Here is a 16,711-nt window from a genome sequence, read left to right on the forward strand (position 1 = left end):
TACATATTTTTATTTTATAATAATACTCACTGGAAAGCAAGAATTTAATAATGAACGAGAACATAATTATATCTTAGAGTAACATCAAGAGAATTGTGTGTGTGTGTGTGTGGTATTTCAAGCTAGCTAAAGTAACTTCCTGTTTGATTGTAATTACTCTAACAACAGTGTACTCTGATACAAAAAGAAATTGCCAAGAGTAGACTGGAAGACACTTCATAATGAAAAGATTGGTTTCAAAATTAAACTAGAAAAGCTCCTGTTGCTATATTAGACCTATATACAAAACAAAATTAGTTGGTGTTACTTTGTGTGGATATATATAGCAAATCTATTCTTTGGGCAGAGAAACTTTACACTAGAGGAAAAAAAAAAAAAAAAAGAGGGACTCCCTACTAAAGCTTGAGAGCCAAGCTTGGGGACAGAACTCAAGCTGCCAGCAGCTGTCACTTTATTTTTCGTACACCCAGCACTATGATACCTGACCTGCATCAACTGGTAATGGACCAATATATTTTCTTTAGAGTACAGACTTAAGATGACTCGTAATCTCTATAAGTCCATTAAGGCAACTGATGCATGATGAGAAACCTACAGCTACCGCGCTTTAGTCCAATAGAAAAGGAAATTCACTTAATCCCCAAAGAATTCTTTTTCCTATAACTCAAGGAGAATCAAGTCCTGAAATCCGAGACCTTCCTGAACCACGCTGATTACAGAATGGTGGAGGAGCATAAGCTTGCACAAGCCTGCCAGAGAGGAAGTGTGCACCCCATCAAGCCCACAGAGGAGATGCGAAATACACAGATGCTTGGTAGTAGACAAAAAGTACAGTGAGCTCACTGACCTGAATAGCTAATGCGTGTGAGGGAGGACCAAACATTTTCTCCATCCGTTTATTAGATTTGTGTGGCTCCTTTGTGTGTTGAGAAGAAGAGAGAGGGTGGGGAAGGAGGGTGGGCATTTTAAAAGCACTTTGGCAAGGATGTAATCAAATCTCTTCAAGTTTCTGGCAAGATGATGATATGTTTCAGCTTCATTACTCTTGCTCATAAAATTTCACCTTTTCTCCAGATGCAGATAAATGTATATGTAGGCCTAAGATGGGCTGGAGAATGGAGCATGTGTCTGCCGTGTGCACAGCAGCAACATATTTCAGACATAATGGCTTGGAAGCCACTATGCCCCCCTGTACCGAACAATGCACCATTTAACTTCTATAGAGAACAAAGCCGGGCTAAAATAGACACACGAACAAATGGTTGAGAATATAGGGCATCCATTGCAGGCACATGGACTTCTTTGGAAGAACGGAAATTTTCTCTAGAGAATAATTGAGACTCATCTGAGCCAATTACATCTCCACATTACAACTTACTAAATACAACTGTCAAAGGAGATGTTATTGAAGTACTAGAGTCAGAAAAATTACATTTTAATTCCTCCACTATTATTGTTTCCAGAGAGCTCTGGACTTTGGTGGATAAAAACACAAATCCTACTACCAGGCTTCTTGACTCCAAATTCTTAGACCAGTGTGTTTAACTCTGTGTCAGTTTCTTCACATGCAGACTGAAGATAACAAAGAAAAGACTACTTAATGCATGGGCAAAACCTGCCCACTAGTATCCAGTACATAGCACGTACTTGCACTACTCCAACTATAGTGAGTTCTTTCATTATTCCTCAGTCCAGTTATTACTATTACTGTCAGGTCAAGATGTATCTTAGGTCAATATTAAGACAACAGGAACTCTGTAGTAGTAACATCAGCATTATAATAAGTATTAACTGGTAAAATACATAATTTGGGGGAATGTAAAACAAGAAAATAGTCTTTTTGTTTCCCTGGCAAGGTCTTTCTATGTAGCCCTCGATGACCTGGAACCCACTATGTAGACCAGGCTGGCCCAAAATCACAGAGAGCCACATCTATCTGCTGGGATTAAAGGGGTATGCCACCATAGCTGCCCTATCCATCATGCAATACCATTGAGAACAAGAGTTTCATTTACTGGAGAAAACATGCTAACAGTAGCCTCTCTGTGGGAGCACAATGGGATTATATTAGGTAGAAAAAGCCATTAACTCTCCCAATCCACTAGCAATAAATAACTGGACTCATACTTACCCCTAAACCAAGACTTAGTTTGAAGCTTGAGTTATTAGAAAGTCAATTAAAGTTTACTTTTCCTACAGGACACCACTATATAGTGAATTATGAGCCAAGAAGAATCAGTGCCCCAAGATTCTAATTCACTGATCAACAAAACTGTTTAGTCCAGCGATACTTTAATTCAGGATTTTAAAATACCTTTGGAAAATAACATGGTTCTTGCACCAGTGGCTGAGAAAACTGAGTGTTCCTTTGAGTTCCATTCATCCGTTCAAACATCAATGTTTTAAAAATGAGTGTCAGGTCAAGCCCACAGGACCCAAAGAACAAGGCTTCCAGGACCAGCCCTATTTGCCATTAAGAGTGTTTCTGAATAAAAAGATACTAGAATTCAACCCCTCTGCCACCTACCATGAAGTTCAATTCAATTATTTATTTATTAAATGGTCATAAATTAAACCTACTTTACATTTGTCATTTGGAAAGTGTACATCTCATTCTTATAGAATCATTCTAACTGGTACACACACACACACACACACACACACACACACACTCACACGTAATGATAGGCAGACTGATGCATGTCTGCAATCCCAGCACTGGGAAGATGAAGGTAACCAGAGTAGACATTTAATACCAACCTCAGTCACATACTCAGTGCAAGGCCAGCCAGAGTCACATGAGCCTCAGTTTCAAAAATTTTAAAGAAAAATAATTTTTTTTCCTAAGAGCCAAGTGTATTAGCTCATGCTTGTGATCCCATCACTTGGGAAGCAGAAGTAGTAGACTCTTAACCACTCCTAAATTGAGATCCACTTGGGCCACATGGTGAGAGGTCCAGGTTACCGTGAGCTACATAGTGAGGCCTTGTCTTGATAAAGGGGACAGGGATAGGAGAGTAAGGCGGAAGGGGAATTGGGGAGGGATAACTAATAATAAGAATTTTTTTAAAGCCATATGGAAACTTGCTATCTCATAACCTCTTGTATACGTATGCATTCATTTAAATGATTTTAATTAAACTTACCCCACCCAGGGGATAATGCAGCTCCCAGAAGCCAAGGATAACCAAATGAAAAGCCCAGGGTCAGGGGTGAGCTACTCTTCTTAAGCTGTTGGCCAGAGCTGTCCCACACACTGCCAAAACAATACAGGCCATTGCTTTTGTCTTTAGTTCCCACCAGAACTTGATGGGAAGGCCCTATTGCTGAAGTCATCACAGACTTTGGTCTTAGTATAGAGAGAAATCAAGTTGCTACTGACTAGAAGATTTTTTTCTGATTTCATAAAACCAGAATGTGCCTCTCTTAAATGGAAAACAATGTTCATTTACATATCGTTTTGTTTTTCCACTACACTTGCTCAATCATTAGCCCACCACAGTAATCTGAAGATTTTCTATTCTAAATTCAGGTGGGGCACGTAGCTAGACATGTCATGACTTGAATCTCCCATAGCCCAACATGTCTTCTCTCCTGCAAAAAAGGTTCTGCTCTCAGAATTCAAGTTCAGTACTAAGAGTGTTCAACCCAAATCTTCCACAAAGTGCAGCTTAAAAAAAATGTCACTACAGATTCCAATACATGGTAGCTACCAAATTGTCCTATCATTGCTTCATTAATTATTTGAAAGCATTTTATATTCTTTGCACACCTATACATTGTTAAAGAATTTATGCTTCGGGGTTGGGGACATAGGTCAGTACAGAGAGCACCTCCAAGGACTGAGGATCTTTGGTTGGCATTCGCTACCAGTCAGCCTTAAAAATGCACGTCTCTGAACTTCTCCCACTTGGATGGCCACCTCCCTATCTCCACACAGCCCAGGATTTAAATTTAAGCTTAAGTAACAGCCTCTATAAATAGATCCATTTTTTATTCCTTTCTACAATCATCTTGCATATCCAGCCCGTATGACTAAGTGACTCTTAAGGTGACTAATTATTACCCAAGAGTCTGGAAAAGCTACTGCATTTAGGATTCTAGACAAGAAAACAAGGGTCTCAAATACAGGATAAAGTTGTAAGTAAAAGAGGTACCTTGGAAAAGGAGGGTGTTTGGTGTGTTTTTTAAGAGAAAGAGAGGGACAGAGAGAGACACTGAGAGGCATGTAATGAGGTTTATTAAGCAAAGCATGAAGGCACACACAACAGGAGAATGTATCAGGAAAACTGCCCAATGCCAGCCTAAGCTACATGGTAAAGCCGGTAAGAAAGAGATGAGAGAAAGAAAAGGAAGAAGAGGGTAGGGAAGGGAGATAGGTCAAGGGAGAGGAGGGTAGGGTTGAAGAGTATAGTCTGGCCTAGATCACTGGGCATTGCATCTCAAAGGCAGCTTTCAAAGTCCAAGATACACTGAAAAGTACTTGAGAAAAAGACCTATGTCTGCTTACAATAGACACAATGGTGAGGATGCCTCTATGTTAACACATGCAGCAAAAGTCACTTTACACCAGAGTCCAGTTTCTCCTTCCTACTTAATGGCTTACTTACTGTTCTTGACCAGCATTCTGAAGGATTAGAGTGGTTTTGAGAATCCAATGTCTAAGACAAGCAAAAGCTGACTGACTCCTGTGTTGTTCTTTTGTGCTGTAACAAATTTGTTTCTAAGATGCACTGACAGTTTAATACCTAAGTTTGTACTTCCTAGGGTCAAAAGAAATAATTCAAGCTTGGGGTTTTTTTGTTTGTTTTGTTTTGTTTTTGTACTACTCAATTATATAAGACAATCTCAGTGAAATTTGAGTTGCATATAAAAGGATAAATGATCCTGTCATTACATTTTAAAAAGTAGAAATAATAAGATGTCATGAAAGAATGATGCCTTTGATCCGAATTCTATCATTTATGAAAACTGGTTGTATTTGGCTTAACAAAGATGTCTACAACACTGCATTTCTTTTTCACAAATAAAACACCTTAAGATACATGTCTAAAATACTATTCCTTCAGCACATGGGAAGCTTTTGAACTGCTGGAAGGTTGGGAACTGGGTTTCTTGGAGATAGAGAAACCTTACGAGCTGTGGAGATGATGGGCAGTTCTCTATCAGTGCTGCTTAGGTTCATGGGAAATACAAAGTGAGGATGATGCCGGCTTTCCTAACAGTCACCACATTTATGTTTTTCTAAATGATTTCTCACAACTGTCCTTACAGTATCTTTTTACTGTCACTTATTCATTAAAGAATACAAAACAAAAAAAATTGGGTAAGATTCCAAGGAAAAAAGAAATGAGCTGGAAATCTGATTTAGGAAAATGAATGCTAAAGGAATTTAGCAATGCTGGCACCTTCAGGAAGATCATAGTATGCCAAAGAGGAGATATTTAATGGTGGGACACAAAGACGGCTCTATGGAAAAGGCAATTGCTGCCAAGACTGATTATCTGAGTTCAGTCCCAAGACCCCAGAGGGTGGAGTGAGAGAACGGAGTGCTTTGTACAAGTCATCTTGTACCTCCAATGCACTCAGGCATGGGGATGTATGCAACCACACACATACCACAACACAAACACACACACACACACAGAGAGAGAGAGAGAGAGAGAGAGAGAGAGAGAGAGAGAGAGAGAGAGAGAGAGAGCAAACAAACAGTCAAACAAAACCCAGAAACCACAGTAACAAAGCCTGTGACTTAAAACCAGCAAAGTGTGTGGTTTGGAATGTGCTATCTGTCACTCCTCAATGCTTCCATTTCCCTCTCTCCCAAATCCACAGTTGCCATTCTGCACATTCAAGACTGAAAACTTCCTTCCTGTGATCCTAATGCATAAGTGCTTTCCATTTCCTGGTGCCAGGTATGGTGGCCCGTGCCAGTAATTTGAGCTCTTGCAAGGCTGAAGCGAGATGACTGAGGTGTGCTTAAGGCCAGTCCAGACTACAGAGTGTCTCTTTCAAAGAAAACAAAACTATGAAAATATATGCACATAAATGCACACTCTACACAATTCTTCACACAAGTCAACATTGGATGAGCTTGGACTTAAACTCCAATGCGGTATGTCACTTTGTAACCTGTCTTGCTTCACTCATTCTTGTACCCCCTTTACAAAGAAGATAATACATATCTCTAAGGAACATTTATATTGAGTATGTGAGGCAGGGAGCATTATGCCTCTGACAAATGGCGGCTATCATTATTTATAAGGGAAAACAATTTAATCGGAACACAGGTGTAAACATAAAAGAATTAAATAAGTTCCTATCAAATGTAAAAAAACAAAACCTATACTCTACACACAGGGTTACAGTCAGGCCTTCATTTATACTTACTGTGAGGGGGCTGTGTGCTTTGGTGTGTGTGAGTGTACACACACTTGAATGCTGTGCTGGTAAAGGCCAGAGGCATTGATGTGGGGAATCTTCTGTAATCACATTCACCTTCTCTTTAAGACAAAATCTAAGACTCATGAATATGGAGCTGAACAATTCGGTTACATTTCGCTGGCCACCCGCCCCAGAAATCATCTCATCGGATGGACCACAAGTGTGTGCCTCCAGCCTGGCTTTTCACCTAGGTTCTGGGGATCAGAACTCAAGGTCTCAGGCTTTCAATGGTAGCTATGTAACTGACTGAGCCATCTCCCTCACTCCTGGAACTTAGTTTTGAAATAAATTAAATAAATAAATAAATGTTAAAGATGAAATTTTTGTCTTATTAAAAGAATAAAAATATGTATCTCTTTTGTACATAAGGATATTTTATAGCCTTGGAGGGAGAAGATATCAAAACAGCTATAACAGAACTTGAAAGTCGAGATTGTGCAAAAGAATTCAGTAAAACCTAAAAGGCCCTAAAGGCAAAATCAAGTGTTCTGTTAAAGATAATCACCAAGGTGCATTTTACTAGCCCTAATGTAAAATTATAGTCAACACTAAAATCCAGACAATGAGAAACTGTATAAGATAAACAATTTTCTTTCCTCAAGTAAATTATAAAGAGCAAAATGATAAGCTTGAGACACTTTAAAGGCAAATAGACAAAACTAAACTAGACAGAAGCTTTGGTCATGGAACTATAAATGACAGTGCTAAGAGGGTGGGCTCCCCAGGGAGGGGATGTGTGTGGGGCAGGCTCCCCAGTGAGGGTGAAAGGGGGGGCTGTGCAGGCTCCCCAGTAAGGGTGGACTCAGGGGAGGGGGATTCACCAGTGAGGGTGGTCTGGGGGGGCAGGCTCCCCAGTGAGGGTGGTCTCCTAGTACAGGAGCAGGGCGAGCCAGGGGCAGGGCAGGGGGCTTGGAGGGGGGATAGGGCAAAGCAACACGTGGGCTCATGAGCTTGTGGGCTCGCTGACCAGGCTCTACAGCTCAAATTGGATGGAAGTTATAAGGTGACTCATTGGTCCTTATCTGGTTTTATGTGCATCTCTGTCCTTGAACTACATATTTTAACGTTTTTAAATTAAAAATTAAGGTCTTTACGATTTACCAAAGCAGTAATTTCATTTTTATGTGAATGTACACCTCTCTGCCCATTCATGTTCATACCCCAGATCACACATACTACCCTTGATTTTACACTGATTGTTGTACGACAACTGAGCAGAGACTTTTTAGAGTCTGACTTGTAGGCATTCATTGAGTCAGGTACAGTTTTCATTTAAGGATCACAGCTCAATTGGTAGAAGGCACATCTAGCAAGCACGAAGTCTGGACCCCAAACAAGATACCCCACAAAGGAAGGAAATTTTACTTACTTTGTTCTCCACGACCTTGCCTCCATGTTCAATCTGTCTCTCTACATAACCTGAAGACAGCAACTCGCTACAACAACGAAAGAGAAATGGCAATTAAAGAGGATCCTGCTGTTGACGATAACTCAGTAACACCTTGTCAAGCATGCTCGAGGTCCTGGGCTTGACCCCCAGTGTTTTGGGATGGGAGTGGGGGTGGGTAAGCCTAGAATAGATATCCCATTTGAAAACTTGCATCAAGTTCACACATATCGATCGCCTTTAATAATTGTTTAATTCATATTTTTAACAAAATCAACATTTTACAGAAAGGGAAAGAGGAAGGAAGGAAGGAAGGAAGGAAGGAAGGAAGGAAGGAAGGGAGGGAGGGAGGGAGGGAGGGAGGGAGGGAGGGAGGGAGGAAGGAAGGAAGGAAGGAAGGAAGGAAGGAAGGAAGGAAGGAAGGAAGGAAGGAAGCAAGCAAGCAGGCAGGGAGGGAATATGCTAGACAGCTAGGGCTTCTACAAAGATAGAAGCTGAACTGCTCCACCACCTGTGATCCCATGGTGGAGCACAGCCGATTCCCCCGCCCAGCACTGGGGGAAGGAAACTACAGACACATGATTCCTTTTTCAAGAGACTTTAGTCTTGGTTTCTTTTTGTTTTGTTTTGTTTTGTTTTTTCTTGTTTTGTTTTCTTTTACTACAGCTTTCTATCAAAAATTTTGCCTCTTACCATTTTTATGTATCATATATGTTTTTTCCTCACAAATTATTAGTCTACTATACACAGAAAAAGAAAGAGCAAAGAAAATGAGAACAATGGGCCGGCAAGATGGCTCGGTGGGTAATGACACTGGTGCCAACCTGCCAACCTAACTTCAGTCCTGGCATTCACATAGTGGAAGTAAACAACTGACTCTCCCAAGTTGTCCTGTGCCCTCCACGTGCAGACACACAAGTGCTACAGACACACACAAATAAACACGAGAAAGGAAAAGCAAAACATTGTAACCATTTAGATGCTGGTTTTTCTCACAGTCTGCTCTGCAACCTTCTCGTATGATTGGATGTACATGTAATTAGTTATCTATTTGTTTAGTTCAGTTTATGTGTATTGGTGCTTCACCTGCATGTGTGTCTGTGTACTAATAGATACAGTGCCCATGGAGGCCAGAAGAGAATGAAAGAGCTCATGAATCTCGACTTAGAGTTGTGGCCCGCCATGTGGGTGTTGGGGATTGGATACAGGTCCTTTACAAGAGCATCCAGTGTTCTTATCTGCTGAGCCATCTTGCATAAGGGAACCTACTACTATAGAAGCTTTCTGAAATACATGCCTGTACAAAATGAATTTAGATAGAGTTAAATAAAATGGCAGGAAAGAATGACCCAAATGGACATCACATGCTACCAAAAACAATCCCCAGGACCAAGAATGGGTTCTATCCTTTTCGGTCATTGTCGAAGGAGTTCTCGGTGTTGGGATTTTGTACCTAAAAACATCACAGGCTATTGACAATGCTATTGGTTACTCTCTACAACCTGTTGCTGAAGACATCACATATATGTCATTAGAAAGGGGAAAATTGAGCTTAGAATCTACTAGAAGCTTCATCCCTATTGACTAGCATTCGTAGTGCTAGGGGAAATTGATACATGCTACAAAGGGGGACAGATACTATGACTCTCCCAGACGCCTGCCCACTTCCGGGATTGCACTCTCCTGTTAGCTCTAGGGGAGACCTCACTAAGGTGTGTCAGGTTGTATGTTGCAGATTTTAAAAAAGCCTAAAAAGTTAATTAAGCTATAAGGACATTTGTCATCTTATTAGAAATTTCAGGACTATAAGTCAATTTTTAGTGAACACTGACCACTTTTAAATGAATAAACTTGAGCCTTAAAATATGTATATAAAAACGTTTGCGATATGTCAAGTATGTATGGGTAGGTAGTAGGCAAATTGTGTTATATGTAGGCAGAATTCACAGAATGACATAGGATAGGATAGGGAGGTTTTCGGAGGGGAAATGGGGAAAGGGGATAAAACTTGAAATGTAAATAAAGAAAATATCTCATTAAATTTTTAAAAAAGAAAGGGAATAGGCTTTAGAAAAACAACAGTTGTAGCAGCAGTAGTAATGATCTTAGTTCCTCAAAAACAAATTTGAAGCCTTCCGAGTTTTCAAATGTCAAGGGAATATTTTCACTTGGATTATAAAATCTAAGCGATAAGACAGTATGAATCACAGCAAGACTAATTACAGCGAAGAAAAACCCTCTGCTCAGGAATTTCGCAGCCTTTCCAATCAAGCATCCATAGCTACTTGCACTGCTTGAAAAGGCGCCATGTAACTTACTCCACAAACAGTTCATACAATTCTGTTTTTCTTTGCTTGTACTCTTGTGAAAGTATGCTAAGTATTGTTATTTTAATGATTAGGCAGGAAAATCTTCTGTCAAAAACATCTCTGATATTTTGATGCTTTGATAATCTTGATTTCAATCAATCCACTACCTATTCACTAATTTGGATTTTCAAGTATTTTCTCTAGAATTCTCAGTTGAAATGTTTTGATTGCTTTTTTTCATTTTAGATTTATTTAATTTATAGGAGGGTTTTGCCTTTATATGAGGGCATGTACCACATGAATGCCAGGTGCCCATGAGATCAGAATACAGTACAGGATCTCTGGGATGACTGTGAGACACCATATGGTGTTGGCAATTGAACCTAAGACCTCTGTAAGAACAAGGCTATACCTACTGAGCCCCTTATTGGGAATGTTCATTGCTGTTCACCTCTGTCTTGTCCTCTTAATCAGTTAATATTCTTGGATAATCAGGATAATCACCTATTCCTACATACTATAAACTTCCTCATGCCCCTTTCTCTTGTACTGTGTTGTAACTTTGCAATGGCCCTATCAAACTTCAACAATTACACTTACCTTCTCCACAGGCCATAGCCTTGCTCCCCAACACAGTATCAGAGTGTCCCTAGGTTGTATTATGAGTACAGTTACCTACGGTCCCTCAGCATAACACACGATGCTCAGGAGTCCTTTATGTTTTTATTAACTTTACTCTGAGAAGATCTTTCCAGATTTCTCTCCCTTCAATCTTCAAAAGAGTGGTGGTGACTCCCAAGTGATCTCATGTTTCCAGTCTACATACAGTCTTGTTAGTAGACAGTGTTCACTAGATTCCAAACATATGACTCTCCTAAGGAACAATTAACTGTATATTCAAAATATGTCCTGGCAATAGCTTTGTGATAACAAAAACCAGCAGACACTACCTTGCCCAAGTATCACATTAACCAAACCACCCAGGAAAGGACTGAGATTCTTACACTTTGAAGCACTGTGCTAAGGACACACTGCTTCCAATATGCTCACTGGAGTTGCCCAAGAAACAAATGAACTAACTGGCTTGGCCATCATTTTCCAAGAAACAGCCTCAAGGCAACTACCAAGCCTAAGGCACCATCCCTACAATGTGTCCTTGGGGCTAAGATTAAGGCAAGGATAAGAAGATTGGGTGCTAAAACCTCAGAAAGACTTTAGGCTGCTTCTTCAAGACCATATATCAAGAGAAAAGCCTTTCTAAGACTCACAAGGAACTCGATTACTCCCCTAAACAGGAAAGTTTTTAGGGATTCTCCACTCAGTGAGAGAGATCAAACCTAGGTCTTCATGCCTTCAAAACAAGGGCTGACCCATTCCAGTCCCCAGCCCTAAAAGAATCATGTAAGTATGAATCATAGATAGGATCATAAAACTGTTATTAAGAATCTTGAAGGCATGTCTCACAGAGCCTAAGCTGCAGGGAGGGAGCTATCTCAAAAAGATGTTTACATAAGTTTTGATTAATAGGGTAAATTCAAATAAGATACACATGAAGGTCACCAAATTAAAAATAGTATTACTAGAATACTAGCTTGAATCCTAACCAGTCATTTAAAACACTTTATAGTCAGAAACTGGGCCTAGAAAGATATACATAAGCTGGCAATGCCCCTGGCAATGGGCAAAGAGACACCATGTTGGTCATGTTGTTCTTCTATCAGCCAGGGGCAGAGCAGATGGCAGTCCTATGTTTATCCTAGCTTGATGCCTGGCTTGGTGGCCAAATCTATTTCATGCCTAGGACACATAAAAATTCAATCAAATCCCAAGTGGCACAGGAAAAAGGAAGATAGACAGAGACTTGTGTTTTACTATGCCACACAGTGCTAGTAGAGAACAATGACCAGGCAGCACAGTGGGGTTGGCCCTGGACAGGGGTGTGAGAGAGCTGACTCCCAAAATTAGGAAAGCTACCCAGAGGGTCAGGAGCCTAGGAGAGCTAGACCTCCCCAACAACAAACAGCTGTGGCACTCAGAGAGTAAACCCTGCCCCTCACCTGGACAGTATGGCAGAGCTGACTCTGGTGGTGGGCACAAGTGAGCGGGTTCCATGCACATCACCACACTTCTGCCCTGAGGTGGCATAGGTGTGAGCATCCCCTCCACCTGTAGCAGTTGGGAGAGCTGGGCAAGAGGGTGGGAGAGCTAGCCTTGGCCCCTCACTGGCTGAAGTACTCAAAAGAGCAAGCCCTGCACTTCACCTGGACAACACAATGGAGCTGACAAAGGCATGGGTGAGCCAGCCCCAAGGGTGTTAAAACAAGAGTTGGCCCAGTGCCTTGTAGGCTGAAGCACTTGGGAGAATGTGCCCTTGCCTTGACTGGAAAGCACAGTGCAGCTAGCTGGCTCTGAAGGGGTGGATGTGGCTGAGCCAGCCCCAAGGGCTGACCCTGCCTCCTACTGATGGCAACAATGAGTGGCCTGGCCAGAGCAGTGCTGGAGAACTCTCCCTGGTGGTGCAGATAAGGGAAAACAATGGGCTACCACCCAGCCCTCTGAGATGGGCCACCTCAAAATCTGTATTATCTGTGAATGGTTGGAATTTGTGAAGGAAAAACAAAAACAAAAACAAAAAAACAAAAAACAGTCTTGCTGGTCAAAGGCTACAGGAACTCCATGCTAGAGCCTAACAACAGGATAACTGGGAGGAATCCTAATGAAGATCCAATATTGATGGTGTTGCGGAAGCCAGAGGTCTTGAACAAGACTCATTGCAAAGAACATTTGTAAGCGAAGATGTGTGGACAGAGGGATATACTGTGGCATACTACAGCTTGAGCGAATAGATGTTTATCTATGCATTGGGTTTTTTGTTTGTTTGTTTGCTCCTCTGTGTGTGTGTGTGTGTGTGTGTGTGTGTGTGTATTTTGTTCGTGGGGTAGTTTGCGAGAGCGAAGGGTAGATACAAGAGAATGGGGAGATGTACAGGGCTGGGGTGCATGACGTGGAACTCACAAAGAATCAACAAAAAGTCGTAAAATATGTAAGCTAAAATCTAGGCCACTTCTTACATTAAAAAATGATGATCAGAGAATAAAGCTAAAAACCACAAAAACCATTCCCAAAAAAGAGACAAAACCTTAATCAATCATTCCCAGTTAAGCACAGTGGTGCATATTCCTAATTGCAGCCTTGGGAGGCTGAGGCAAGAGGACAGAGTTCAAGGCCAACTTGGGTTATATAGTAAGACTCATTCTCCAAAACAAACAAACAATAAATAAATATCGAGACTCAAATAAAATACATTTTCTTTTACCAGAACAGGGGGACCAGGTGACAGTCCTCTCAGTCTTAGTGGCTTTTGGGTATGTCCTCTTTGCACTATTTGAACAGGATTGGCTTTTGCATTCATCTTGTCCTTATCAACCTTCGTCTTGGGATTATATGGAAGGAATAACTTACTTTAGGTTCAATGTTCATACCTAAGTTACCTTAGAAGCCTTCATGACACCGAGACTTGAGCCAAAGGTTGAGAACATGACCCTTGAACTTTATTCCGATGCTATAATGGAATGAAAAATTTAGTCCCTCCTATATAGGTTGAAACTAGAAGTCTGTTGTGTCCCACAGATGCTATTGATTAAAGAGGCCTCTTTTCTTTCCACTCCTCTCTAGCTGCGGGTGAGGTCCTCTCCTCCCATAGCTGAGCTGGCTCTTAGCTCAGTTGGAAAAAGGGATCCCCTGCATCATCTGTGCTGCACAGCTTCTATTATGGAAACTCACTTGGAAATCTCGTTTTTCAGTCATACCACTATCACGTCAGGAAACCCAAGCAACAACCAAAACCATGCACAAGACACAGAGTCAATTCCTCACCAACAGCACCACCTGCATTCCCACTGGCACTGCTTTCTAAGCACACAGCTGAGGTCATTTTGGATTCTAGAAACGGTAGTGTCCGGGCTGGCACCACATGAAGTCCATCTGCATGGTCAATGCACAGAACCATGCAAAGTAATAAACTCCAAGGCATAGGCTGCTCATGCATTTGAGTAACTCACACTTAGTAACTGCTATATTACAGATAATCAATATATTTTATTTAGAGTAACTGCCAAATACTTGAGAAAAAATTACTTGGGATAATATGAATATAAAAGAACAACAAAATTTCCAAGATGACTATAAGCCATATAGTATAGGGGTCACAATGAAGATCAAAAACATCATTAGATGTTTAGCTATAAAAAGGTTATTGGAACGACTTATGGAAACTTTAAGAACCTAATTTTAATTTGCTTAAATACTAAGCTGAGAACGTTTTAAAGTACTTTGACCTTACTTTTTATTCTGTGCATCTTCTGCCAATCCTTATCAAATCACCTTCTCTCTTGTGTATTTCTTTTTCTTGCTCCTTTTAAGCAAGAATAATCAACTAGACATTTCCTGGGAGATAACTATCTAGCTGAGAATCCTACTAGACAAAAGCAAGAGGCAGTCCCTAGGCCTTTGTAGCACCAAGAGTTAATTACCCATTCTACAACTCAGTCTTATGGCAAAGTTGGTATCTATTTCCTCAGTACATAATAACCAGTGTTTAAAAATCCTGTTTTGTTTACGTGACATGAAATTGAAACTACAAAATTGAAACTATAAAAGCTTATGTGTGACAATTTTGGATGTGAGTTTCATTTTATTACTTACCAATCTGTAAATATGAAAAGCTCTCTCATTTGTGCAATTGCAAGGGAATTTCTGGGTAACACTGTGCTAAAAGGTGAGTCTACTTTAGTTACAGTGGTAAGTTGAGTAGGTAGACTCATTCAAATGTTTGGTCCTCAGTTGATAGAACTATTTAGGAGAGATTAGAAAGTGTGGACTTGTTGGAGGAGCTTTGTCACCAGGGATAGGATTTATAGTTTCAGAAACCCACACCGGTTCTGTCAGTGCCTGTCTCTGTCTCTCCCTCTCCCTCTTTCTTCCTCCTTACTTCTTTCCCGCCCTCCTTCTCTCTCTTTCTACTTCCAACTTGCAAATCAGATGTGAGCTCTCAGCTACTGCTCCAATGCCATGCCTGCCTGTAAGAAGGCCATGTCCCCCAGCACAGTACTCATGGACTAATCCTCTGAAACTGTAGGCATGTCTCCAACTAAACACTATCTTTCATGCGATGTCTTAGTTGTGGTGTCTCTTCACAATAATCGGACAATAACTGAGATGATTACGCTCTACTAAGTCAAAATCTGATGAAAATTATCAGTGAGCTTTCAGTGTATACATAAGGAATAAATACGCTTAGCAAACATTGAGATGTGCACTATCATTAATGTTAGATCTTATTTATAGACTCCTTTTTTACTAATAAAGACAAGATTTCTAAGTCTAGCTTTGCAGTAGGGTCACAGGACTGTAAGGGGAAAGCCTAGTCACATTCACATTTACAAAATCAGAACCTCCTAGATTTACATACCATAAAACATCACCAAACATGAAAGTATAATTGAACTATCAGCTTACAAATATCCTGGTAACTCTATTAGCATATAATGCTCTGTTGCATGTTCTGATTGTTGTAGCTCATTGCCACTTTGACAATCAAGGATACCAGGGAACACACAACAGAAAAGCAATGAAAAGGAGCACTGGGTGGCATGTATGACATTCAACCAAGGGAGACACGAGCCTCTCCAACACTGCCAAATCTAGGACTAACTTGATTCTTCTAAGGACACTTAACTATTTTCAACATGGGCTTTGGGATTCAAACTCAGGCCACCATGCTAATTCAGCAAGCACTTTACCAACTAAGGCATTGCCCCAGTCCCATTTTTTGTTTTTAGTTTTTTTATTAGTTCATTGAGAACTTAATAAAATGTATTTTGATTATACTCACCCTTTCTCCATCAACTCTTCCCAGATCCATACTCTTCCCCAACTACCTTTGTGTCATTTTCTTTTCTCTTTTTTTAACCCATGAAGACCAATTTGTGCAGCCCAGATATTCTTGCATATATGGTCTACTACTAGTCAACACACCCTTAGAGAAAACTTAACTTTTTCTTCTCCCAACAACTAACAATGGTTAACAGCTCTGCATCCAGGAATGAAATTTTATCTCCATCTCCACACTCCATGCTGGGATTTGGGTTTTTTTGGACCCAAAAAAGACTTGTGTGTGAGTGCTGTTGACAACTTCTGTGTGGCTTTGCCCTCTGTGTCAAGAAGACACGATTTACTTAGCGTCATCCACCACAGCTGGCTCTTATGATCTTTATATTCCCTCTTCTTCAATGATCCCTATGCCTTGGAGAGAATGGTCCAGCATAGATGTGTTACTCAGGGCGCAGCATTCTGAAGTCTCCTATTTTCTACATCCTGGCCAGTTGTGGGTCTCTGTCTCATCTACTGTAAATAAGAGATTACCCGAGAACTGAGAGATGCATTGTTCTACTCATATAATAAGCAGTTAGGAGCCAGTTTAATAGTGTGTCTATTTAATAACACAATAGTAGTAGCTTCTTCCTTAGGGTCCATGGCCAGTCTAGCCACAGGGCCTTGGCCTGGTAATGGT

General features: G+C 40.7%; 1 non-coding gene and 1 pseudogene across 2 annotated transcripts in view; one reads left to right on the forward strand and one right to left on the reverse strand.

Moving 5' to 3' along the window:
- LOC147004905 (protein DBF4 homolog A-like) overlaps positions 1-16,711 on the reverse strand; it is a 115,869-nt pseudogene that overhangs the window by 25,460 nt on the left and 73,698 nt on the right. The window contains exon 4 of the transcript XR_015046883.1: positions 7,814-7,880. The product of XR_015046883.1 is annotated as a protein DBF4 homolog A-like (transcript). The remainder of the gene's footprint in view (positions 1-7,813; positions 7,881-16,711) is intronic.
- On the forward strand, positions 11,807-11,950 carry LOC147004906 (small nucleolar RNA SNORA48). Its single transcript, XR_015047050.1, has one exon. It is a non-coding gene; the product is annotated as a small nucleolar RNA SNORA48 (small nucleolar RNA).

This window comes from Mus caroli, unplaced genomic scaffold (genome assembly GCF_978045245.1).
Source record: "Mus caroli unplaced genomic scaffold, Mus_caroli_1 scaffold_4, whole genome shotgun sequence".
Taxonomy (NCBI): domain Eukaryota; kingdom Metazoa; phylum Chordata; class Mammalia; order Rodentia; family Muridae; genus Mus; species Mus caroli.